We start from the raw sequence: 27,787 nt of genomic DNA, 5'->3' as shown, positions 1-27,787 counted from the left end.
GGTGTTAGCATGTGGACGTAATGTGCTGTTCCAGTCTCTTCTGTACCTAAGGTCCATCACCGTTCCCTCTGGATCTCTACGTAATTCGGTTCTCTCCGAAACACACGATCGAACAGCGGAGGAGTGGTACTCAAGCGTCAACTTTAGGTTACAATATCTCCGCATGTAAATATGTTCAGATGTGCTAACAAAACTAACGGGGATCCGTTTAAAAAACGTAGGTTTGTGTTAAAAAAACATACTTCCGTGCATTTTTTTATGGTTTGTATTAACCAATTACACTAGCCCCTCTCCTCACGTTCGGTCTGTGGAATCGATTCGTCAGTATTTGATGTGGTTTACGAAATATATGCAGCGGTAATGTTAGGCGACTCACCCTATATATATATATATATATATATATATATATATATATATATATATACTCCTGGAAATGGAAAAAAGAACACATTGACACCGGTGTGTCAGACCCACCATACTTGCTCCGGACGCTGCGAGAGGGCTGTACAAGCAATGATCACACGCACGGCACAGCGGACACACCAGGAACCGCGGTGTTGGCCGTCGAATGGCGCTAGCTGCGCAGCATTTGTGCACCGCCGCCGTCAGTGTCAGCCAGTTTGCTGTTGCATACGGAGCTCCATCGCAGTCTTTAACACTGGTAGCATGCCGCGACAGCGTGGACGTGAACCGTATGTGCAGTTGACGGACTTTGAGCGAGGGCGTATAGTGGGCATGCGGGAGGCCGGGTGGACGTACCGCCGAATTGCTCAACACGTGGGGCGTGAGGTCTCCACAGTACATCGATGTTGTCGCCAGTGGTCGGCGGAAGGTGCACGTGCCCGTCGACCTGGGACCGGACCGCAGCGACGCACGGATGCACGCCAAGACCGTAGGATCCTACGCAGTGCCGTAGGGGACCGCACCGCCACTTCCCAGCAAATTAGGGACACTGTTGCTCCTGGGGTATCGGCGAGGACCATTCGCAACCGTCTCCATGAAGCTGGGCTACGGTCCCGCACACCGTTAGGCCGTCTTCCGCTCACGCCCCAACATCGTGCAGCCCGCCTCCAGTGGTGTCGCGACAGGCGTGAATGGAGGGACGAATGGAGACGTGTCGTCTTCAGCGATGAGAGTCGCTTCTGCCTTGGTGCCAGTGATGGTCGTATGCGTGTTTGGCGCCGTGCAGGTGAGCGCCACAATCAGGACTGCATACGACCGAGGCACACAGGGCCAACACCCGACATCATGGTGTGGGGAGCGATCTCCTACACTGGCCGTACACCACTGGTGATGGTCGAGGGGACACTGAATAGTGCACGGTACATCCAAACCGTCATCGAACCCATCGTTCTACCATTCCTAGACCGGCAAGGGAACTTGCTGTTCCAACAGGACAATGCACGTCCGCATGTATCCCGTGCCACCCAACGTGCTCTAGAAGGTGTAAGTCAACTACCCTGGCCAGCAAGATCTCCGGATCTGTCCCCCATTGAGCATGTTTGGGACTGGATGAAGCGTCGTCTCACGCGGTCTGCACGTCCAGCACGAACGCTGGTCCAACTGAGGCGCCAGGTGGAAATGGCATGGCAAGCCGTTCCACAGGACTACATCCAGCATCTCTACGATCGTCTCCATGGGAGAATAGCAGCCTGCATTGCTGCGAAAGGTGGATATACACTGTACTAGTGCCGACATTGTGCATGCTCTGTTGCCTGTGTCTATGTGCCTGTGGTTCTGTCAGTGTGATCATGTGATGTATCTGACCCCAGGAATGTGTCAATAAAGTTTCCCCTTCCTGGGACAAGTAATTCACGGTGTTCTTATTTCAATTTCCAGGAGTGTATATATATATATATATATATATATATATATATATATATATATATATATATATATAGGGTGATTCAAAAATGCATGTAAATATTTTAAGGGTGTATTTGTGAGGTAAATATAAGACAAAAATGTTCTATAAATGTTTTTCCATAAACGTTTAATTCCAGAGTTATCGTTAAATACGAAAGTCATGTCCGTATCAAAACGACGGCAGTGCAAGCAGCAGGATGCCATATTCTGGTACGTAATTCACATACGTATCTCCCAACAGTTGATTCGAAACTGCATGAATAGTGTTTGTTTTTGTTTGCACGTGTTGTTTACTCCTACTGTACGGAAGATGGCGCTGATGTTGTTGGTAACGGAAAAGTACGTCCTGTCGTTCATTCATCGTCGGAAGGCCAAAGGTTTCGTGCACATGATGTACTCAAACAGTGAGTATGCTGATATGCACCTTGTGTATGGTGCAGCAGATGGAAATGCACTTGCAGCAAGACGAAGGTACAGTGAGCTGTTTCCAGGAAGACGGTTACCAAGTCATCAGACGTTTGTATCTGTGGACAGACGTATGCGGGAGTATGGCATTCGTCCTGGGCCGCATTCAGGTCGACCACTTGAGCATGCAGTGAACGTCGAGGAACATGTTTTGGACCTGGTAGACCAAGATCCATCTATCAGTACGAGACAAATTAGTGCAGCTGTACGACTTCCACAATGTACTGTATGGCGGCTGCTTCGGAGACAACAGTTGCATCCATTTCACCTGCAAAAAGTGCACGAATTGACACCTGAAGACTATCCTCGCCGTCAGCAATTCTGCCAGTGGTTACAAGAGCGTCATTTGAATGATCCAATGTTCATTCGGCGGATATTATTCACAGATGAGGCCATGTTTACTCGTGCGGGTGTAATCAATTCGCATAATATGCACCAGTGGGCTGTCGAGAATCCTGGCGCGAGAATTGTGCGTGGATATCAACATCAATTCTCCATAAACATTTGGTGTGGTATTGTGGGGAATTACTTACTCGGACCTCATGTTCTGCCTCCAAGGCTGAATGGGCACGCGTACTGCGAATTTGTGGAGGGAGAATTGCCTGGATTGTTACAGGATGTCCCTCTTGCAACACGAGCCACCATGTGGTTTATGCACGATGGTGCTCCCGCCCATTACAGCCGCAACGTAAGGGCGTACCTCAATTCTGCGTATCCACATCGATGGATAGGTCGCGGAGGACCAATTGCTTGGCCAGCCAGATCACCTGACCTGAACCCTTTAGACTTTTATTTATGGGGCCGACTAAAGACATTGGTGTATTCTTCTGCAGTACCGAACAGAGAAGTGCTACAACAAAGAATTGAAGGTGGTTGTGAAATTATTCGTGGAGAGTTGAACGGACTGTGTAATGTGCAGAGATCATTGATGCGACGAGCACGGGTCTGTCTGCAAGTTCAGGGACAGCATTTTGAACATGCATTGCATTAAGATTTGTGCAAATACAGTACAGTACAGTACAGTACAGTTTGTAAAATGCTTCAATTTTCCTTAGTTATTGTGCATTGCTGTAGTTCAATCAACAGGACCTAAATTAATACAGTGTTCGCGAGGAATTGTTTCAGTTTGTTACGTCACGTTTATTTATCAGTTTGCGTTGTTAGTCCAAATGCACTGTAATTAAACTGTGAACTCTGGGAATTAAATACCTTACGTTGTATTGAATGTATTATCCTGTTTTGTTCATAACTCTGTAATAAGCCAAGTATGGAAAAAATTGTATAGAACATTTTTGTCTTATATTTACCTCACAAATACACCCTTGAAATATTTACATGCATTTTTGAATCACCCTATATATATATATATATATATATATATATATATATATATATGTGTGTGTGTGTGTGTGTGTGTGTGTGTGTGTGTGGATCTGTGCTGTGACATGGATTCGAGAAGTCCTTGGTAGGTTTGCGGAGGTATGTGGCACGCAGCATATGTCTATATGTCTACATATGGGAGACAGAAATCAAGTAAATTACGGACCGGAGGTTTGCGGGGGCGGAGATGGCGCCTGTTAGCATGCAGGTGTGTTACACTGGGTTCAGAGTAAATGAATTCCGTGGCCAACACATCAACGTGAGTTCACTATCATACTCCTCAAACCACTGTAGCACGACTCTGGCCTAATGATAAGGGCAGTTATCCTGTTGTAAGATGCTATCACTGTCGGGGAAGACGTCAAGCATGAAGGGATGGAGGTGGTCCACAGGAATGTCTGACTAGTTCATAGTTGTCAGGGTGGCTTCGATTACTGACGTAGTCACCACGGACGAGCAGGTGAATGTCCCCCATAGAAAAATACTGTCGCCATCGACCCACGGCTGTAGGGCGGAACAACCTTCGAGCAGCCGTTCGCCTGGATGATGGTGTATCCCATCGTCCTGACGTAAAAGGAAACGTGGTATCCGATCAGGCGACACGTTTCCATTCATCCATGACCCATTCTCGGTGATCCTGTGCACTGCAGTTGTTAATTGTCAGTGTCGTTGGGTCAACATGGAAACACGTACAGGTCTGGTGCTGTGGAGTCTCATGTCCAACAAAATGTGCTGAACAACATGCTCCGAAACATTTGCGCTTGCATCAAAGTATACTCTGTCGTCAGATTTGCCACAGCTCGCGTCCTATTTTGCCTTACAGAGCAGGCAAATCTTTGACCTCCACATTCTGTGAATGAGGTATGAATGTCCTACATCCTGTTGCCTACTCGCAGTTTCACCGCCCTTCTACCACCTTCCATAGATGCTCACGACACTAGCAAGCGAAAAGCCGACACCTCCGTCAGTTCTGAGATGTTCTCTCCCAGACACCGTACTATAACAATCTGGCCTTTGTCAGAGTCGCTTATGTTAGTGGATTACCGCATTAACGGTCCATATCGTCGATCGAATGATTCTCTATCCATCTTTCCTTACAACGTTACGCACCCGCAAAGCCACCATGCAACATTCAGTCCAATGACGGGCAGTAGTTATAATACTGGGTGATTGTACTTAAAGTACATCTTCTCACTGAGGTCCAGTGTGAGCTGTAATTATTGCGTGGATGCAAAACTTGGTAGATTTCTAATGCGTTAATGCGGAAACGATTTACGCTGAAAAGAAATTAGTTCCAATTTTGGCCACCAGATTAAACCTGGCGCTGTGTATGCAAGAAAGACGTATATAAATGTTTGCACATGTAATGGGCTAGGAACGGGACGTGGGTAGAAAAGTGTGGTGTCACCGCCAGACACCACACTTGCTAGGTGGTAGCTTTTAAATCGGCCGCGGTCCGCTAGTATACGACGGACCCGCGTGTCGCCACCGTCAGTAATTGCAGACCGTGCGCCACCACACGGCAGGTCTAGAGAGACGTACTAGCACTCGCCCCAGTTGTACAGCCGACGTTGCTAGCCATGGTTCACTGAGAATTACGCTCTCATTTGCCGAGACGATAGTTAGCATAGCCTTCAGCTACAGTTGCTACGACCTAGTAAGGCGCCGTATTCAATTGCTATAATACTTCTGTATCATCAAGAGCAATGTTCTACAAATGTGGATTAAAGTTAAGTATTCCAGAAGCTACGTACTTTTCTTTATAGCATTCATTACGTATCCTGTTTCAGACCTCACGCCAGCCTGCGTGAGCTTAAAGCGTGCATTTCGGCCTCCTCTAAAAACAGTGTTGGCAATTCTGCCGACACTTCAAAAAGTCAAACAACTAGAAGGGCATAATGTTGATTTTATTGTTAACAACGGCCACTTACACAATTTGTTGAATGTGAGCACCAGGGTTGTCGAAGGGATGCTGTAGCCGTAAAACGACGTGATCTACACGTGCTGCCAGCAGTTCCGGTGGAATCTGAACAACATGTTCCTGTACACTGCCAACAGAACAGGTAGAGACCGAATGCGTCTCTGGTAAACGCATTCTTCTAGATATCTCGAGATTGGATGGATTTTGTAAGGTGACCTTGCAAGCAATGCATCCGGAAAACCTCTGAAGACATCACGTTCATGGAAGGTTGCATTAAGCAGATCACTGGCCGAGCAATGTGAGATGGTTGCCCCATCTTCCATGAAAACAGTGGTTCCCACACAGTTGCAATCTTCCAAAGCAGGAACAACATGCTGCACAAGGAAGTCTCGATAACGTGCCGAGTTAAGAACGCGCTTCAATCCATTCCACACAGTCAAATATGGCGAACGCAATGGGACTCTTCGAGCACAACACACGGTTTAACCGTACCACAAATTTGGCATTTCTGTGTAGTCACTGCAGCCCGTAGTGTAAAATGTACCTCCATAGAACGTTGCCCAACCACATGTAATCAACTTTGATACGTGTCAGCTACCGAAGTGCAATTTCAGAATTGCGCTGCGGATCATTACGTTTCAGTTGATGCACCGCCTGGACCAGTGTAAAATAGACAGCATACCTTTCCGTACTGTTGACCATGGGACGGACAATTCTCGTGACAAAGCACGAACACGAGCCGGGGCACATGCTGCATGGTCAGTTACAGCAGCAACAACATCGTCAATAACTTCCACAGGTATACGGCTCCTTCCTCTTGCAGGTTTCATGCCAAGATCACCTGTGTTTTCGGATTTCATCATCATCGTCTTTAAACCATTTAATGACATCAGATCTCTCCTCAGACCTTCCAGTCGGCGAAACTGTGTCAGTGCAGCACTGCAGCTGCTGCCGTTCACATCAAACAGATTCACTAACAGCACACAGTCTGTTTCCTCGATAGCCGTCCTATTCACTCACATTATGACTTGTCAAACGACATACAAACTGTGAACAGCGCCAAATTTGCACTTGGTGGCCAACATTGGAACTAATTCTTTTACAGCGTAAATCGGTTTCGAATTAATACATTAGCACATGTACCAAGTTTCGTTACGTACGGTAATTACAGCCCACACTGGACCTCCGTGAGTAGCTGCACTTTAATTGTAACCATCCGGTATGTTGTCTCATCAATACACACACACATCAAAAAAAGTTCTGCATCACCCCAGCTCCCAGAACTCCTGAAGATAGACGTTGACTCTGGATGTTGTACACAGATACAGTTCCTTTGACTGTTCAGAGATGTCACTAAACCCGCCGCCGGCCGTTGTGGCCGAGCGGTTCTAGGCGCTTCTTTCTGGAACCGCGCGACCGCTACGGTCGCAGGTTCGAATCCTGCCTCGGGCATGGATTTGTGTGATGTCCTTAGGTTATTTAGGTTTAAGTAGTTCTAAGTTCTAGGGGACTGATGACCTCAGATGTTAAGTCCCATAGTGCTCACAGCCATTTGAACCATTTTCACTAAACCCGTCCAATGATGTTAACAACCATGCATGAGCAGCGCTTATTAGACGGAGGGCGTCCGACAGCCGATCAGTTCCAGTCATTCCACCAGGAAGCAGGTGTACGGCTCGTGTAGTCTGTAGTTCAACCGTGCCTAGACGCTCAATACCGCGGTTCGATCGCGTCCGCGTTGTTACTTTGTGCCAGGAAGGGCTCTCAACAAGGGAAGTGTCCAGGCGTCTAGGAGTGAACCAAAGCGATGTTGTTCGGGCATGGAGGAGGCCATTGCTGCCTCACTGAATATGGGTATGAATAGGAATGTAAAGAAAGGTAGGAAGAGGTTTCTACTTAGCAAAGGCAACGAGAAACAGATTTCAGATGACTTTAGCGGCCAACACGAAAATTTCATCTTCAGCACAATGAATGTTATCAGTGTACGCAGTTAAAGATCAATGTACAACACGCTTTAGGTAGGTATGTGTTGAACAAAGTTGGGAGGAATGGAAAATATCCGCCGTGGATTCGGCAGAAAAGTTCGAAAGCTTCTACGAATGCAAAAAGACCTTCACTGCAAATTTAAACTTAGCCATTGCCTCACAGACAAACAACGGCGTAAGAAGAGCCACGCGTGAAGCGTTCAGCGAAATCCAAAGCACAATTCTGTCTGCCGACTTGACAGAAAATCCCAAGAAGTTTTATTCTTATGTCAAATCACTAAACATATCGAAGCCATCTGTCTAGACACTCTGTGACCATAAAGGCACTGAAACAGAGAACGACATAGAAAAGGTCGAAACACTAAACGTCTTTTTTAAAACTGTTTGACACAGGAAGATCGCACTATAGTACCTCCTTTAAATCGTCGCACGAACGACAGAAAGGCTGATATCGAAATAAGTAACCATGGAATAGAAAAGCAACTGGAATCGTTCGACTGAAGGCCACTGGACGAGATCCTATACGTATCTTACGATTTTACATAGAGTACGCGGAAGAACTTGTCCTTTTCTAGCAGTAGCGTACGCTAGGTCTCTGAGGAAGTGAAGTGTTTCGATGATTGGAAAAAAGCACAGGTCATTCTCGTTTTCAGACGCACAAAACTATAGCCGCACAGTTGTAAAACTTTGGAAGATGTTTTATACTCACGTATTATGACGTGTACGGAGACCTAAAACCTCCTCTGTAGGAGTCAATATGAGTCCGAGCAACAACGATCGCGTGAAATCCAGCTCTCTCTGGTCATCTAGAGACCCAGAATGCGGTAGACACCAGCTCCCAGATAAATGCTGTGTTCCTTGACTTTCATAAGGCTTTGTACATGGTTCCGCACTGCCGCCGGATGACGAAAATACGAGCATAAGGAATGTCACACCCACTGTGTGATTGGATCGAAGAGTTTCTAGCAAACAGAACACAACATGTCATTCTCAGTGGAGAGAAGTCTTCAGACATAAAAGTGACTGCGGGGTACCCCATGGGAATGTTACAGGCCATTACTTTTCGCAATATACATAAATTAAATACTAGACAATATGAAAAGTTCCACGAGGCTTTTTCGTGGAAGATGCTGTTGTATACAGAGAAGTCGCAACGCTAGAAAACTGCAGTGAAATGCAAGAAGATGTGCAAGGGATTGATGCTTGATGCAGAGAGCGGTTGTTGACCATCAACGTAAGCAAAGGTAAAGTATTGCGATTACAGAGAGCGAAATATCCTTTACTGAATGATTACACGATTGCATAACCATCACTGGAAGCAGTTACTTCCATAAAATGTTTGGAAATATGTGTACGGAGCAACTTAATCTGGAAAACCCGCATAAAACTAATCGCAGAAAAGACAGGTGCCAGACGGAGATTCATTGGAAAAATCATCAGGGAATGTAGGCTAATCCGTCAACAAAGGAGGTAACTTACAAAAACATTGTGCGACCAATATTTGACTATTTTTCGTCAGTGTGGGATTTGTACCGGATAGGACTGATAATGGAAATAGAGACGATCCAAAGAAGAATAGCACGTTTCGTATAGGTTCATTTAGTAAGCGCGAAAGCGTCACAGTAATGATCAACCAAGGCCATTGTCAGATTCGGCAAGAGAGGCGTTATTGCTGAAGTTCCGAGAGCGTATGTTGCTGGAAGAGTCAATCAACTTACACTGAAGTGACAAAAGTCATGGGAAGAGTCAATCAACTTACACTGAAGTGACAAAAGTCATGGGAAGAGTCAATCAACTTACACTGAAGTGACAAAAGTCATGGGAAGAGTCAATCGACTTCAACTGAAGTGACAAAAGTCGTGGGATGCCTCGTAATATCTTGTCGGACCTCCTTTTTCCCGGAGTAGTGCAGCAATTCGACGTGGCGTGGACTCAACAAGTCGTTGGAAATCCCCAGCAGAGATACTGAGCCACGCTGCCTTTATAGCCCTCCATAATTGCGAAAGTGTTGCTGGCGCGGGATCTTCTGCACGGTCTGACCTCTCGATTATGTTTCAAATGGTTCAAATGGCTCTGAGCACTATGCCACTTAACTTCTGAGGTCATCATCATCATCATCAGCCAATTCAATCATTAGATGATGTGGCCTCTTCGAGTCGTGGATTCAGGTAGGCTTTCAGAAGTCTTCTCCAAGTTGGACGGTCTTGGGCAGTTCTCTGCCAGGTGTTACCAGCGATCTTCTTGATGTCTTTGTCCCATCTGTCTGGTGGCCTTCCTCTAGGCCTCCGGTGCTCTCTCGGACTCCACTCCAGTACTAGCTTCGTCCATCTGTTGTCTTTTCTTCTTGCGACGTGGCCAGCCCACTGCCATTTCAAGGAACCTACTCTCTCTAAGATGTCATTAACCTTCGTCACAGACCGGATGTCATCTGCCCTTTTCCTGTCCTTTCTTGTATAGCCCAGCATTGATCTCTCCATAGCTCTCTGTGCGGTCCTAAGTTTCCCTTTTGTGAATGAGTTCAGTGTCCATGTCTCGCATCCATACGTCATCACAGGAAGAATGCATTGATCAAATACTGCTTTCTTCAGATTTACTGGCATTTTTGATCTGAATACTTCTGAATTCTTCCCAAATGCTTGCCAACCAAGCTTGATGCGTCGATAGATATCTGGTCTTATGCCTCCCATCAGTCCCCTAGAACTTAGAATTATTTAAACCCAACTAACCTAAGGACATCACACACATCCATGCCCGGGGCAGGATTCGAACCTGCGACCGTAGCGGTCGCGCGGTACCAGGCTGTAGCGCCTAGAACCGCTCGGCCACGCCGGCCGGCAATTATGTTTCATAAATGTTCGATGGTATTCGTGTCGGGTGATCTGGGTGGCCAAATCACTCGCTCGCTCCAGCATGTTGTTCACACCAATCAGGAACAGTTATAGTCTGGTGACATGGCGCATCCTTGTTTGGGAATATGAAGTCAATGAATAGCTGCAAATGGTCTCCAGGTAGCCGAACATAACTATTTGCAGTCAATGATCCATTTTGACCAGAGGACTCAATCCATTCCACGTAAATTCAGCTCACACCATTATGAACCCACCACCATCTTGCACAGCGCCTTGTGACAGCTCATGTCCATGGCTTGATGGGGTCTGCACCACACTCGAACTCTACCATCAGCTCTTACCAGCTGAAATCGAAATTCATTTCACCAGGTCACGGATTTCCGGTCGTTTAGCGTCTAACCAATATGGTCACGAGCCAAATGGAGACGCTGCAGGCGATGTCGTGCCTTTAGCAAAGGCACCCGCGTCGATCGTTTGGTGCCCTAGACCATTAACGGCAGATTTCGCCCCACTGCCCTAACGGATACGTTCGTCGTACGTCCCTCATTGATTTCCGCCGTTATTTCACGCAATGTTGCTTGTTTGTTAGCACTGACAACTCTAAGCAAACACCGCTGCTCTCGGTCGTTAAGTGAAGGCCGTCGGCCACTGCATTGTACGTGATGGCAGATAGTTCCTGAAATTTGGTATTCTCGGCACTCTCTTGACACTGTGAATCTCAGAATATTGATTTCCATAACGACTTCCAAAATGGAATGCCCTTTCCAAATTTAATAATTCCGATCGTGCGGCAGTAATCACATGAGAAACCTTTTCACAAGAACCATACGAGTACAAAGAAAGCCAGCTCCGCCAACGCACTGCCCTTCTATACCTTGCGTACGCGATACTACCGCCATATGCATATGTGTACATCGCTATCCCATGACTTTCGTCACAGCGTATTGCTCCCTCCTACGTATATTTCGCTAAAAAAATGGTTCAAATGGCTCTGCGCACTATGTGACTTAACATCTGAGGTCATCAGTCCCCTAGACCTAGAACTAGTTAAACCTACCTAACCTAAGGTCATCACACACATCCATGCCCGAGGCAGGATTCGAACCTGCGATCGTAACAGCAGCGCGGTTCCGGACTGAAGCGCCCAGAACCGCTCAGTCTCAGCCGCCGGCATTTCGCTAAAACACCATGCAAATAGAGAGATTCGAGCTCACACGGAGGCTTACCGCTTACCGTTCTTCCCGCGAGCCATTCGCGACTGGAACAGCAAAAGGGGGTAGTGACAGTGGTACTCAAGGTACCCTCTGCCACACGTCGCCAGGTGGCTTGCGGAGTATGGAAGTAGATGTACATGTGAAAGGCTATGACCACATTTTACAGCACTGCGTTTTGCGTACAGTAGAGGAAGAGTTCGTAGTCGATGGCTGTATCAGCAGACAATGAATGGTCCCTGTCATAAAGCAGCCTCTCTGAGGAAATGGACTGTGTACAATAACGCTCGTGAAATGGATTGGTCTCTGGTTTCGGCTACTGAAAAAGAATGGGCTGCCATTTCTCTACAGACATTCAGACACCTCATTCAGAGTGTCCGCAGCAGATTTCAAGCCATTCAATGTTAATGTCCTCTAATAAGCGTCCAATTGCTTTTAGTGTTTCACGAGGATATTCAAAACACTATGATATTCAGGTTGTATGCTAGCATTTCTTCCGTTTCTTCCATTGATTTGCTTTTGGTTGCCATTGCTCAATCGTAATCGTAGTCAATTTTTGTTCTGCCTGATATCAAACAGTAACAAGAAAAGGTGACGGTGAACTGATTAGTCTACAAAATAGTGTTGTAAGAGCGCAGAATATTACGTCCTGGACACCACACAAGTTTTTCCTGAATAAGGAGTCGAAGGAGTCGTAACAGACCAATCGCATTAACATTCATGAACCTTTTGAAATGGGAAGAATCTCATACTGTTCGGGCGTAATATAGTGGATGAAGTTCTGCATACGAAATAACTACGAATATTTTGGGCACTGACTGGTATTGATACTATGATAAACGCACACAAAACAGTTGAATCATAATCCGATAAATTTATATTATCGTTATGAGACTAGATGAAGCGTAGTTCCGTTATGACAACCTGAAGGCAATGTTGGCTGAAACAAAGGAGTGAAGATGGTGACAATGTACTGAAACTAGCGAAAATCACATTGTTGGATGGGAAAATTGGTGCCTATTGTGCTTTAGAAGTCATGCTCTTCATCATGACTGATTAATTATTTAGAAAATGGCGTAATACTGCACCGCTGTTATTACGGAAAGCTGACGGACTGTTCGCCTCATTAATTGAAGCAGAAGCAACCACAAAATGCACCGGAATAGCGCATCTGTTCACAAATCTTCCGTTTGATATAGCAACACGGCATGAGCAGATAGTTCCTTTGCCAACCCTGCCTCCAGAGTTGGTGCTGCTTTTACCATTTTTCTAACTTCAAATGCTGCTTTGGAATGAAGAAATTTTCGTCTACTACAGAGACTGTGCTGTATTGTGGATTAGTGCTTATTTAAACTTTGGACTGTTAGTTATTGGAAGGTCTAAGTAATTTCCTCAAGAATTGATAATCTGGTCGTATCAATTTCCAAATAAGACATTCACAACAACCTCACATGAATCCCATTTTCAGTCGCAAGGCTCTCTAATTCTATAGCTTCAAAACTGAAATTTCCGCTGTTAGTGAACCTGTTTCATGTGAATGGCAACAATTTCAGTGCTGCATTGACACAATATCGCCGACTGAAATGTCTGAGAAGAGACCCGTGTCATTAAATGGCCTGACCGGGAAACTTGCTCGTAACATTCTCCTAAGTTTTCTCTGAAGCGCTCTGACAGTACATCTCCTGAGGCAGATGCCTACAAAATCAGCCGACTACCATGTTTGACCCACCTTCGAACCTACCTTTCCCCAAATTAATACGGTTTTGGATTCTATTGCAATTTCCCTAGATGCGGCAGTAAATAAGCTGGGAACATTGGCGTCTTGCCTATCCTTGCAATATACACACATCAAAAAAAGTTTTACATGACCTCGGTTCCGAGAGTTCCGGAACCTGTTCAGAAAACTGGAATAGAGATTAACATAAAGATCATTTCCGCCCTTTTTATTGCTCATGAAAACCACACTGCATGTTGTACCACCGTATAGCGAGATCTTCAGAGGTGGTGGTCCAGATTGCTGTACACACCAGTACCTCTAATACCCAGTAGCACGTAATGGCCTTATGTAACTCATCACTTATAGCCTTTCCATTCCGTTGAATAGTGATATTATCCTGTTCTGTAGCTGTTGTTTTGTCTCTCTTTTAACTACATTCGATATCGCCTTGTCTCTTGTGAAAATTACTGATTTGTGACATTGTGTGCGTATTCCTTGATTTTTAATAATCTTCCGTAGTAATTTTGAGCTGCTTTTGTAGTGTGCAACTGTTACAGAATCTTTACACGTTTTTTGCCACCAGATACAGTTTCTTTCACAAGATGCTTTGATCCCTCTGGATACTGGGACCAGTAGTACAAAAGTTGTATGGGAAACACATCTGGAGATCTTGATGGCCACGGAAGTACCTCGACATCACGCAGACAGTTCGTAGGGACACTTGCCATGTGTGGACCAGCATAGTCTTGTTGAAGTATGGCGCCATGATACTCTCCCATGAGGGATAGCACATGAGGGTGCAGGATGTATGTGACCTATTGTTGCGTCGTCCGTTTCCTCGGTCACTACCACCTCCCCATGACAGGACGCCGAGAGTAACACCACTGAGCCACTCCACAACAATGGAAGAATGGGTCCTCTCCCGAGGTCGCCGTCATACTCGCCGAAATACAGTGTGACGCCATTCATTAGAAGGCCATGCTTGCCGGTCACGCACAACTCCAAAGGCAAGCCGGACATGTGTATAAGGTTTTGTAACTGTCCGCGCACCTGTCACAACAGAAAAGAATCACTAACTTGTTAAATTAAAAATTTGATTACCAAGTTAAACAGTGTGTGCTTTCATGCCCATTACAGCATGTCGCCTTGAGCCACTGAGACTACGGCCTTCTGTCTCTTTATGCGAAGCACGCTGGAGTCGCTAGGCTGGTCGGAACACACAAGATGCCAAAATCAGAAAGGTTTACGGCAGCATCATTTACTGCCACCACGGATATTTACTTTGTATGCTGAGATACAGTGGAAGTGAGCGACCATCTCTGTGTGGCAGTGGTTTGCCACCGATGTAAAATCAGCATTACATAGTTCGCTGACGACAAAGCAATAATCGTCAAAAGTGTACAGCAATGCATTATACCGTTTGCTGATAACAATGCAGTAATTCTGAAAAGCGTACACCAACTCAGCCGGTCAGTCGGCTGTTTAATGAAATGGGGCTAGTGCTGCCAGATGGTCAAGAAAGCTAAAGTAAATATTGTGCCCACCAGGTGGACATACTAAATGGTTAAGGGGGTTTGTCATCGTTTAAATTTCCAAAAAGCCAATTTTTTTCTTAAAATTTTCTTTGGGATATCAATTTTATTCATCGCAGGTTCGCCAGAAATCGAGTTAGAAGGCGATTTCTGAAGAAGTGTCTCCGGAATCCCTTCACAAAGAAGGTTGCTGTATGGTCAAGGGATCGCTGACCTGAGGTATGTTTCATTAACTATGTAAACCAAAACTCGAAATAATATTTTTCAAATTGGAGGGAAACATAACTAGAGAACGGTACACACGATTTTGATCGGAATTTCAAGCTGGCATTATAAATTGAATTCTTTATCAGCATACGTAGCCGTTTTGCGATATCTTCAAAAGTCTATTTTCGGTGCACGCTTTTGTCTCGATTATATGGGCGAAGAAAGTGACATTTGTTTTAGCAAGTCATCATTTTGTTAGAATTTCATATTTTTCAGTTAACCAATATGAGCTGTTAGAAAATATATTGAAAATGACTTATTCAAAATTATTTTGTTACCAGCCCAATACGGGGGGTTCGGGAATTCCCGCCGATGACCAGTGTTCCAACTGCAAGAGGTCCTTCAACCCGGTGCAGCAGTTACAGGCAATGTCTAATGTGGACACAAAAATGATTTCTTAAGGACGAAACTGTAAGGAGTAAAAGTATACTATCAGATTTAACATTACTTTTTATTTTATTTGAAAAAATCACGAACGTCGCCTATTTTTCTTGCGTCTAAAGGGTGTTACCCACTTAAATAAACTTCAGCAAGAGAGTCTTGAAAAGTTGGACGAATTTTACTACCTAGGAAGTAGAATAGATGAAAGAAGAACACAAAATAACAAGCACTGCACAACGTAAATGAGAGTTCTATAAAAGGAAAAACCCACTAATGCCCAAAATTATAAATCTCGAGACCAGAAAAAGATTCACAGTAAGCCATGAATGAAACATAGCCCTGTGTAAGTAGAGAACTTGGACAGGGGGAAAGACAGAAATGGAATGATTGGGAAGCCTCTGAAGCGTGGTGTTCTAGGAGAATGGAATGAAGACTTCTTATTACGAGTTAATGAGAATACATGTATAATTAATAACACTTTTGCGCAATTCTTAACTAGTCTTGTATCGCCGTTGAGTAACATAGGACTTGATCATTCCCCATAATGAGTTGTCTTCCATGGTAATGTCCGGTCTTCCTGATGGCCAGTTCAAAGCTGATAGATAGCCTTGCCTAATAAGTCGAAACTGTTCATCAAGAAATTCACGTAACTGAAAAGTAAAGTGTGCTGTAGAACCGCCGTTGCAACAAACCAAATAAGAATATCCATTCACGTGTCCTTCAAGAAAATATGTTGCAAACACTGGCATAGTGATCGAAAGCGTCCGGCCACACTGCCTCACTTAATTGATAGCAGGATTTAATGATCAGTTGGGTGAAGTTCATTAACCACAATGGGTTGATGAACAACTACTCATTTATTATATCCTTTGTCGAAAGGTATTATTGAATCAAACTCATAAAATCATGCCACAAGATCCGAGTAAAACACCAACTTTCATGAAAGTTTCAGTCTTGAACGTCATTTCCTATGTACGAATTAATGTTCAAAATTCTTTCGACAAGCGACCGTAAAATTCAGTATACCATTTGCCTTTTTGCGACCGGGCATTAGCGACCGACCACTCGTGAAGACTCCTCACTAACGATGTAAAAATGTCGATTCAAGCGCCTATTTACAGTGAAAAAACACTAGAATTAACTCATTTCGAATGTCAAGCCTTCATCTTCAGAATTACTGATCGATAAGCATCTAAGAGCGACCAATGTAGCCGGCTTGGGTGGACGAGAGCGGTTCTAGGCGCTAGAGTCTGGAACCGCGCGATCGCTACGGTCGCAGGTTCGAATCCTGCCTTGGGCATGGATGTGTGTGAAGTCATTGGGTTAGTTAGGTTTAAGTAGTTCTAAGTTCTAGGGGACTGATGACCTCAGAAGTTAAGTCCCATACTGCTCAGAGCCATTTGAACCATTTTTCGACCAATATAAAACACAAAAAAAAAAAGCAATAAAAATAATAGACTAACGTGACTACCTCCCTTGCAGCCAGATCTTCTTGAGATGTACATTCATGTCACATGTACATCCCACAGACAAACACAGAAGTAACGCAAGTGAGCTGTTCATGAATGTAAACATGAAATCAAAGAGACACTGAAGAAACAACGATAACGTTAAATCGTGTAGGGTAGCTCGGAAACTTAAATACCATCATGAAAGTAGGCTGGCTGTATACTATACAGTCGGCAAATAACTGCAGATTTCAAAAAACTCTCTGCAAAGTTTCTGAAAAAGCTTAATATCGGAAAATATTTAGCAACTCTACAGTATACTGCTAGCTTTCTGCCCATGACGGGATTTGATAGTTGTTGTTGTTGTTGTGGTCTTCAGTCCTGAGACTGGTTTGATGCAGCTCTCCATGCTACTCTATCCTGTGCAAGCTTCTTCATCTCCCAGTACCTACTGCAACCTACATCCTTCTGAATCTGCTTAGTGTATTCATCTCTTGGTCTCCCCCTATGATTTTTACCCTCCACGCTGCCCTCCAATACTAAATTGGTGATCCCTTGATGCCTCAGAACATGTCCTACCAACCGATCCCTTCTTCTGGTCAAGTTGTGCCACAAACTTCTCTTCTCCCCAATCCTATGCAATACTTCCTCATTAGTTATGTGATCTACCCATCTAATTTTCAGCATTCTTCTGTAGCACCACATTTCGAAAGCTTCTATTCTCTTCTTGTCCAAACTATTTACCGTCCATGTTTCACATCCATACATGGCTACACTCCATACAAATACATCATCTTTATATATTCGTACCTCTTTGATTTCATGTTTACATTCATAAAGAGCTCACCCGCGTTACTTCTGTGATTGTATGCAGGATACAGCTTTCACCAAGGTATATGAGCTGTGGACGCATAAGGTTGTTATTGTGACGCTGCCAGTACTTACGGACAACATACGCCATTCCATTTTAATCTATTTTACCAGTTGACAGTGATGTGGATGCATACTTTAAGAAGACACAGCTGCAAGGATAGTAGGCACGTTATTTTATTGTTTGTATTGCTTTTGTTTTTGTTTTAAATTGGACGCCCTTAAGACGTTTCTTGTAGTGTGATTCTAAAGATGAAGCTTGACCTTCGAAACGCGTAAATTCTGGTCGTTTTACATTGTAAAAAGGTGGCTGGGCCGATATTTTAGCTTTGATTTTTACAACTCCGACCTCACCCATTATGGACAAATGCAGAATCCTTACCAGCGAGTCCCGCGCTAGCGCACACTCAAAAGTAAGCCACCGTGATACTCACTGGTGAGTTCAGAGACGCTTACCCACGCGTTGTCTCACTGCACACTGGTTGCATTTGCTCGTCATCGATCGAGATGCAGCAACAGGCCTCACACGATGTCATCCCGACCAATATCATAACACGAGGCGGGTTCCTTTCCAACTCTTGTACGTAATGGGGTTTTCCTTAGATCAGGAAGCCACATTCTTCTAGTCTGAAATGCATGATATCGCACATTCATCAGAAAATGCACTCTTGAGCGCGACATGGCCCGTAGAAGCTGTGCCACAAAACAACGGAAAGCAACAACTCGCTGCTCCTTGGTGCTGTCAGGCAATTCCTTTCACGAACATCAATCCTAATCTTTTTTCTTTCAAATCTCTTTTTAGAGTGCCCATGCAATTTGACGCTGGGGCTCAAAGCTCAGTTGTTCTTTTGTGAATGGATTTCGTTCCTCAACAGGGGTACGAAGACTTTCTTGAAACCCTATACAACCAGGATGTTGTAATTTTCGGGGTCACACTTCTGTATCCAAATTAGAATCCACCTCCAGAAGGCGTATGAAACACTTTAAATTCCACGGGTATTGCGTGTTGTCCACACAGTGTTTTGCTCGAGTCATTTTGACGACGACGATGATGATGATGATAATGATGATGATGATGATGTGTTATGGCCATTAGGTCAGTCCATCACTGCAAGTTCAATATTCCACAGTCCTCCAGGTTCTCTGCGATCCTTTTCGTAGCTGTGAGTAAGGCATTTATTTTGATGTTGTCAACTAACTGGTATCTTCTTCTTCCTCTGGCGCTCTTCCCAGTCACTAGTCCTTTACTGCATTCTGTATTATGCAGTCTCTCCTAATCCACTGTCCTAGCCGTTCCTTTTCTCCTTCTTAACTGTTTCCAGTGTACGTCGTTTCTCGTCCACGCTTTGTAATACAGCCTCATAATTTTTATTTTTCCATTTACAGCCTCCATTCTTCCCCATATCCGCATCTCCTTAATCTCTAAGCGGTTCTCCTGTCTCTGGCGCAGTGTTCATGTTTCGGCACCATACAAGGCAACACTCCATGCAAAACACTTCACTAATCTCTTCCTGCTTGGTCGCCAAACTGAAAAAGATCTCCATCTTGTCGCCCCAGAACGTGTTCTGTGTCTCGAGATTGGTTCGACCATGAAGAAAGAACATTTAAAAGAGTGTACAAAATTAAGTGATTGCAATTCAGACATAACAACATTGTATAATTCGCGTCGTCTGGAACTGGTCATGAATGCTTGCGTCCGATATATCTGTGACGTTCGACTTTTTGATCACATTTCACCAGCATATGCAAAATTGTCCTGGCTGCGTGCAGACAAACGCAGAGATTTCCATACACTCTGTCTCATCTACTGCCTTATAAATGTACACTGTCCCTCATATCTCTCCTCGTCCTTAACGCTTATGTCAGAACAACATGACAGAAACACACGTTCCCGTCATAATAAAATCCTCTCTGTTCCACTGCATCTCTCAGTCACCTTCTCCAAGTCCTTTACAGTAGCGGGAACCCGACTCTGGAATAACCTCCCTCGTTATGTTAGAGAACTTAAAAACATGTCCGGCTTCAAAAAACAGTTAATGACGTATCTACTTAAGCAACAGTAATGCCTTCCTCTGTACATGAATGCGCTTCACCTCATTACTTCCCTCTTTCCCACTCCCTAAATCTCCCTTCCCCAAAACTCGCTATACTAGTAAACATCTATTTTACACACCAAGATATTAATGTACATCTGCACAAATCTTCATTACTATTGCCAATTTTTTTCATCTTTATCATTATTATTTGAATTGATTTTTTTACTATTATTATTATTGCTTTTATCATAATTTGTATGTATAGCACCTGTCGTAAAAATACTGCCAACATTTACTTTATTAGATCTTAGTCATTACTCTTGATTCATATTGTCACTAATCAAATTTTCTTATTTAAACTATTGTCATGATGTAACTCTGATGTGTGAAATGCTGCAAGTGTGGAACACTGGTCCGATGTAAGAGGCGGCCTGATGGCCCTAACCTGATCAGGTTAAATAAATAAATATTGGGAAGCAAGAAGACGAATTACGATGATCCAAGCGCCAGAAAATTAAAGTAATAATAATAATAGTTTATTTATTGGTACCATAAAGTACTGCTCCTTCTGTAAAACATTTATTTTGCTACAGCTAGCCTTGCTTTTATTACTGGATTACATGTCATATTGCTGGTAGTTAATGCATCCTAAGCCCCTGAAGTTATCGGCTTGGTTCAACTCAGCACAGATTTTCACTTTTGTCTTCCTTCGTTGCCTTATAAAAAACAATGCTTTAGTCTTCCTTACATTCATCTTCCTTTCATAATAATCACAGCTGGTGTTCAGTTCTTTAAACATATTTTTAATTGTCATTTCATTTCCAAGTAGCAAGACCCTATCATCAGCAAACCTTATACTTCCTCCTATTATCACACGACACTTTTGTTGTTCGAGTCATAACGAAGACAAACTATTCTTGTTGTTGTGGTCTTCAGTCCTGAGACTGGTTTGATGCAACTCTCCATGCTACTCTATCCTGTGCAAGCTTCTTCATCTCCCAGTACTTACTGCAACCTACATCAATCTGAATCTGCTTAGTGTATTCATCTCTTGGTCCCACTCTACGGTTTTTATCCTCCACGCTGCCCTCCAATGCTAAATTTATGATCCCTTGATGCCTCAGAACATGTCCTACCAACCGGTCCCTTCTTCTTGTCAAATTATGCCATAAACTCCTCTTCACCCCAATTCTATTCAATACCTCCTCATTAGTTATGTGATCTACCCATCTAATCTTCAGCATTCTTCTGTAGCACCACATTTCGAAAGCTTCTATTCTCTTCTTGTCCAAACTATTTATCGTCCATGTTTCACTTGCATACATGGCTACACTCCATACAAATACTTTCAGAAACGACTTCCTGACACTTGAATCTATACTCGATGTTAACAAATTTCTATTCTTCAGAAACGCTTTCCTTGCCATTGCCAGTCTACATTTTATATCTTCTCTATTTCGACTCTCATCAGCTCCCCAAATAGCAAAACTCCTTCACTACTTTAAGTGTCTCATTTCCTCATCTAATTCCCTCAGCATCACCAGACTTCATTTGAGTACACTCCATTATCCTCGTTTTGCTTTTGTTGATGTTCATCTTATATCCTCCTTTCAAGATACGACATTCCGTTCAACTGCTCTTCCAAGTCCTTTGCTGTCTCCGACAGAATTACAATGTCGTCGGCGAACCTCAAAGTTTTTATTTCTTGTCCATGGATTTTAATACCTACTCCGAAATTTTCTTTTGTTTCCTTTACTGCTTGCTCAATATACAGATTGAATAACATCGGGGAGAGGCTACAACCCTGTCTTACTCCCTTCCCAACCACTGCTTCCCTTTCATGTCCCTCGACTCTTATAACTGCCATCTGGTTTCTGTACAAATTGTAAATAGCCTTTCGCTCCCTGTATTTTACCCCTGCCACCTTTAGAATTTGAAAGAGAGTATTCCAGTCAACATTCCGTAGAAATGTTGAAACACGTGAGGCAATACTGACCTCACGACTTATTTTAGATGAAAGACAAACTGTGTACTACACGAAATTTTCAGTTTCCAGTCGAGGAGAAAAAGAAATAGAAGAATAACAAGTTACGGAGCACAGGACCCGAGCTGAGTTGCTAACGCGAGCCTGGGTGCGCAGGGCGGGCAGCTGGCTGGCGAGTGCTGCCCTGCTCAAGGCTGTGGGTTCGGTCCCCGGCCGGGTCGCTGACTTCAGCCGCCAAACTAAAAATAATGAAGCACGAGCCCTAGCGCGACGGCAGCGCAGCTACACCTGCGCCGTCGTCCCTACACGTGATGTGCAGGAATCGTAGAGGCGTCTTCCACAAGCTACAAATTGTCCAATGCCCAAATAATATCGGCACTTGTGCAAATCTTATATTGCAAGATCGTCTCAAATCTATCTGAAAAGCTTTTAACTAAAACAAACAGAGAACGTGTTAATTGCTCTCCTGTGTGTGTGTGACGTTCCGTACAGGATCTGATTTCCGAACAGGATCTGATAAATCCAACACCACAGTCTAATAGGAAAGGTCTGGTAGAATGGTTTTACAGAACTTCAGACATCCAATCATCAATGATACGCTCAAATATTTGGTGCTGTCCACGTCGATGCTAGTGCCACATCGATACCGCCAATGCCATACTGAATAGAACCAAAAGTCGCGTTTTGTGGAGGATTAGCACCTATGTTCTAAATCTTAAGCCTCTGGAAGTCACTGCCGTCTCGAGAAACAGCATTAAGATTATGAGTGTGACTTGAACAGATCTGCTAAATACTGAAAACAACAGTGTCTTTTTTAGCGTGACAAGAGTAGAATGCCGCACTTTGAAAAAAAAATGGAGCAATGTGTGAAAAGAATGATGTTCGCTTATCTACATTGGTAGTCTTCTTCCAGAGGAATTGTGAATTAACCCTTCCTTATGCTGGAGAGACTGTCTACGATTTCAAATGTTTTTCCTTGATTATCTTCATACGATTGCTGGCTTGATTCTCCATTTACTTGCTATTTATAAGAACACATAATTAAACTTACATTTCGACGAAGACTACGTGTTTCATAAATGACTGAGTATGCTCATATCTTCTCCAGTGAAAAGGTTGGGTAAGTGAAACGCCATTCCTTAAACACTGGCTACAATATGTTGACACCGTCTTTCCATAGAAGTTGTCAAATTCGCTTCCAATACTTGCCGATGCTGGCGCTCCTGTGTAAGATTTAGGCGTTTTTCCTCGATCGTCTAGGTAAGTGCTGGGTTGGTTCTTCAATCTTAGTTCTTATGTATAAAAATATTTAACCGAATTCACATTTTAATGAAGTCTGAATATTTCATAAATGGCTGAATTCACAGTTCTCTTATCCTCAAATATATAATTCTAGTGAAACGCCGGCCGGAGTGGCCGAGCGGTTCTAGGCGCTACAGTCTGGAACCGCGCGACCGCTAAGGTCGCAGGTTCGAATCCTGCCTCGGGCATGGATGTGTGAGATCTCCTTAGGTTGGTTAGGTTTAAGTAGTTCTAAGTTCTAGGGGACTTATGACCTCAGCAGTTGAGTCCCATAGTGCTCAGAGCCATTTGAACCATTTTTTCTAGTGAAACATAATGTATGAAATACTTCCTGTAACTCTTTCAGTGTTGACACAACATTAGCAAAGCAAAAGAAGAGCCTCTTCAAGCGAACGCAAAACTAAAAAATACGTTACTTGTGCATCTATGCTGTCGTGAACTGTAAAATAGCAACTGAACTTATAAAGCTATAAGAGGTGACTATTGTTGTGAAAACAATACTACATCATCTATTCCAAGGTCCATACCACTACATTTATGTTCCTCCACATAAAAACCATATGTTGACGAACCAGGCGGAATGTATATTTTTGTTTGTAAGTGCATCAGTGTTGCACAATAAAAATACTGATGCCAGCGAAGTGCAGTAATTACTGAATATTCGGATAAAGATTGAACATTTTTCTTAATTACCTACAAAATGCAAAACAGGCTGACGTTTTGTAAGATAATACACAGTGTTATTCTCTGAGTTATGATCTAATTTGGAACCACAAGGAAAGTTTCTTAACCGTAGCACGTACTCCGTAACACTAAGACGCCACACATGCACAGCCAACACCACCTTCGTCAGTTATTTAGAAAATTTACAACCTAAGCGCCTTTGCAGCTCAATTTTTTTACTCCTAAGGCAAAAAATACACATCGAAATATGAGACAGTTAAGGAAGACAGTACGTTACGAGGGTTTCTCATCTGAAATCAGCATTCTTTTTACTTTTTACTATGCTAGTCCTCAACAAGCAATGTAACCCTTGATAAAGACAAAACATTATGTAGCGGAGTCCATGGCAAACATAAACACAAAATATTTAACAACGGTATGTGATTGGTTCTACAAACGATGTAAGTCCTGCATGTTCGTACTTACCCCAAGCTGCAGCACGCCTGGTTGGGGAGGTCACGAAGCTGCGGCGTCAAAAGTTCCTTGTTTACATCAGACGCTGCACTGCCTGGCTACGCTTGGTCGCTGGAAGCAAAGATATTACACCACACGATTCCGACGTGCCACGGCGGCCAGTCGGGAGTGCAGCCGGCTGTCTTTCGCTAGCGCTGCCCTTGTTTTTTCCTTGTTTTTACTCCTCCCGCTCAGTCAGTGTTGGCTCAGTTCTCCTCCTTCCCACCACCGACCACCTACAGTCTACGCGCAGCGCTGGCCATTACTGCGCATGCGCGCTGCATAATGACGTCAGCCTGGCGTCACGCACGAAGGCTGTGCATTGGTCGTTCTCGGGCGCCTTCGCTGCAGAGCATGTCCAGCGCTGCAACAGCTGCCTATGCAAAATCGTTCGCCACAGAAAGACGCGGATCAGGAAACTAAATTTCGATTTGCTTGTACGCAGAATTGTATCTCGTTCATTCCTGGTTATTTTACAGAATAATCAACATCAGTACATTGGAAACCACTCTGAAGTGCACGGCAGAGGGTCCTTCCCGAAGTATCACATATTACGACTTTGTCTCGGTCCATCTCCAAATAAAGTGCGGGAAGAATGACTGTTTAAATATCTCTGTAACAGTGGTTACTCTGCTTGTCTTCATGGTCCGTTTGTGTGATACATTGCCTTGAACACATGAAAGTACCTCGGAACAAACTTCAAATTTGCCTGAAGTGTACTACATGCTTGGCCATGCAGATGATTAGCATTTCAGCCTATCTGCAAGAGAGGTTACGAGGAATGCCATCTCCATTCTGTATTACACAGCGGGTTTCTCTTCCAGAATTAGTATTTTAAAGTTGTTTGTTTGTTAAAAGATCGTTTGATGCCTCTCCCACGACGGGGAAACGTGTTTCAGTATTTTTAGGAAATCGAATCTGCCATAATTGTGATCTAACGATACTGTAGTTTATCAATCGGTGATATTGGTCGAGATCCCACGACAATCGTGCGAATATGAAATCGATGGTTTGAGGGAGGCCATACTGAACGCCACGAAGGATCTTAGGCCCAGTTCACGCAGAAGTGGCGTGGCTCGGACGTCTGATGTGGACATGGCGCTGTTTCAAGCTATTTCCTAGTTGGTAAATGAAGCAGTTTACGCAGAGGTGGCGCGGCGGAGTCGTGTCGCTCGGTGTCCGCGCTCCGTCCGTTTGCAGCCACCGAATGTCGTACCGAAGTGACGTGCTGTTGTTTTCATTAATTTCAGTGTCAAAATGCGAAATTATTTAGAGTTCGATGTAAATCTTTATGAAATAATAGAGAAGTATTCTCAATTATACGATCATAAATGTGCAGATTATTGCAATAGCAGCATGCAAGACAAAGCTATGGCAGAACATCGCTAGAGAACTAAACCTAACAGGTTAGCCAATAAATATCATTATTGATAATATTGTACAGGGTGGTGCATAACAGAATAGTACACCTGAACAACGTTGTAGCTACCAAAAAGCAGATTTTACTGGAGAAAAAAAAACTTCTTTTTGCTTACCTATTTCTGTTTTCTTGACGTAGGCAGTGTATATGAGGTACAACGCCATTCTGCATATTTTAACCGTTACGAAGCAATTGCTTATATCATCTTTGAAAAAAATAGCGCTTTTTTTATTTTCTTGGACGAACAACGTTGTATCTGTGTAGTTACAATACTGTTCCGCTGAAAAACTGTTTCTTTTTGTGTTACTTATGGCAGAAAGCTTACGTTACACGATATATAAAATCATTATCGTATGGCAACAAACGGTGAATTATACACTGTTATCATATCGGAATATAAATTACATCGTCAGTCTACAAAAATTGTCAGTACAAATCTGCACAAGCAGCAGAAAATTTAATAACATTTTTGGAAAGAACAACAATATAGGTCGGACCACATAATGTTTACTGCAGTACAAATCTTGCACAAGCAGCAACAGAATACGTGGAAAAAATTAACAGTATTCCTTTTGCAAATATATTAAACATGAGCAGTCAGCATTACATTTTCTGTCCTCAGTCAATGGCTTTTGCAAGACATACGTGCAAATCCGCCCTTCGCTTGGTACTCACAGAAAACCAGTTTTTCAGCTGGCATATACTGTCACTTGTCAAATAAGGCTTTCTTCTTGGCACTTTTTGCTGATGGAAATGAATCTTACAAGACAGACAAAATTGTAATGTTATCTAGCGGCAGGTTTCTTTTCCCAGTAGCCGGCCATTGTGGCCGATAGCCGGCACGGTAGCTCAGCGTGTTCGGTCAGAGGGTTACGTGCCCTCTGCAATAAAAAAACTGAGTTAATCGATCGTCAACGAACTTAAACGGATGTCTTACGACGTCCGCCCCGAGCAGACACAACGAACAATACCGAACAAAATTAAAAAAAAAAAAAAAAAAAAAAGCGGTTCTAGGCGCTTCGGTACGGAACCACGCTGCTGCTACGGTCGCAGGTTCGAATCCTGCCTCGGGCATGGATGTGTGTGATGTCCTTAGGTTAGTTAGGTTTAAGTAGTTGTAAGTTTAGGGGACTGATGACCTTAGATGTACTTAGAGCCATTTGAACCATTTTTTCCCCCAGCACCTCATGGCTTCTTTGCAATGCTTTGACAAATTCAAGGTTGCTCGATGTTATGACATTTGCCTTCCCCTTGCTGTGGAAGGGTTGTCAGATGAAACGTGTAGCAAGATATACTTACTTATTTTGAATGAACCTCTGTGCAACATGTGGTCAAGTGTGCTAAGACCCCTGAAATCTTCTGGTTCCACCTTGTGCAGAAGAAATGCATTGGCCTTGGCATTGGCGACAACCGGAATCCAGTTTTCTGGATGAAAGGACATTTTGTTCCTCTCTGCTATGGCAAAATGTCTATCACACCGTGGTAAAATATGTCCAGCGATGAGGAATTTTTTTCTCTACAGCAGTGAAATATAAACAGGTGATTAGATTTTGTTGAAGCATCATAATATTATGAACATCTCTCAAAAAATCAGCAATATTTAGGTGTACATTCAAAAGAAAATGATACGAAAAATAGATGTTATGAACAAAATATTACATTCCTTGCTTTTCTCCGAATGTTGTCCTTCAGTCTGTCTACTACAACACAGAAACACTTTTGAGAGATACCATCAAAATGGTGGAAACGATCGCGAAGCATGTTCAGTTCTTTCGTTATGTCGAATGTGCCATATTTCTTCCTTTTTTCAGCCATAACGAATGTACTCACTGTCTTCTTGGCTTCTCAACATTAACGAGTTACAAAAGATCTGGTGCATCAATATCTTTGTCTGATGAAGATGACATATTCCGTTCCACTTGTAGCACGACACTCTCACATCGCTCTGACAGCGTCACTTCGGCGTGAATTGCTTGC

The 27,787-nt window shown here is 43.6% G+C and overlaps 1 protein-coding gene across 2 annotated transcripts in view; it reads right to left on the bottom strand.

The window, feature by feature from the left end:
• LOC126092261 (uncharacterized) overlaps positions 1 to 24,563 on the bottom strand; it is a 918,328-nt gene extending 893,765 nt beyond the window's left edge. For both annotated transcript variants that reach the window (XM_049907771.1, XM_049907774.1), the window contains exon 1: positions 24,364 to 24,563. The gene's annotated coding sequence lies outside the window, so the exon portion shown is untranslated. The remainder of the gene's footprint in view (positions 1 to 24,363) is intronic.
• Between the last annotated feature and the right edge of the window lie 3,224 nt (positions 24,564 to 27,787).

This window comes from Schistocerca cancellata, chromosome 7, assembly GCF_023864275.1.
Source record: "Schistocerca cancellata isolate TAMUIC-IGC-003103 chromosome 7, iqSchCanc2.1, whole genome shotgun sequence".
Classification (NCBI taxonomy): Eukaryota; Metazoa; Arthropoda; class Insecta; order Orthoptera; family Acrididae; genus Schistocerca; species Schistocerca cancellata.
The sequence above is the reverse complement of the archived record's forward strand: the minus strand, read 5'-3'. Positions and strand labels throughout refer to the sequence as shown.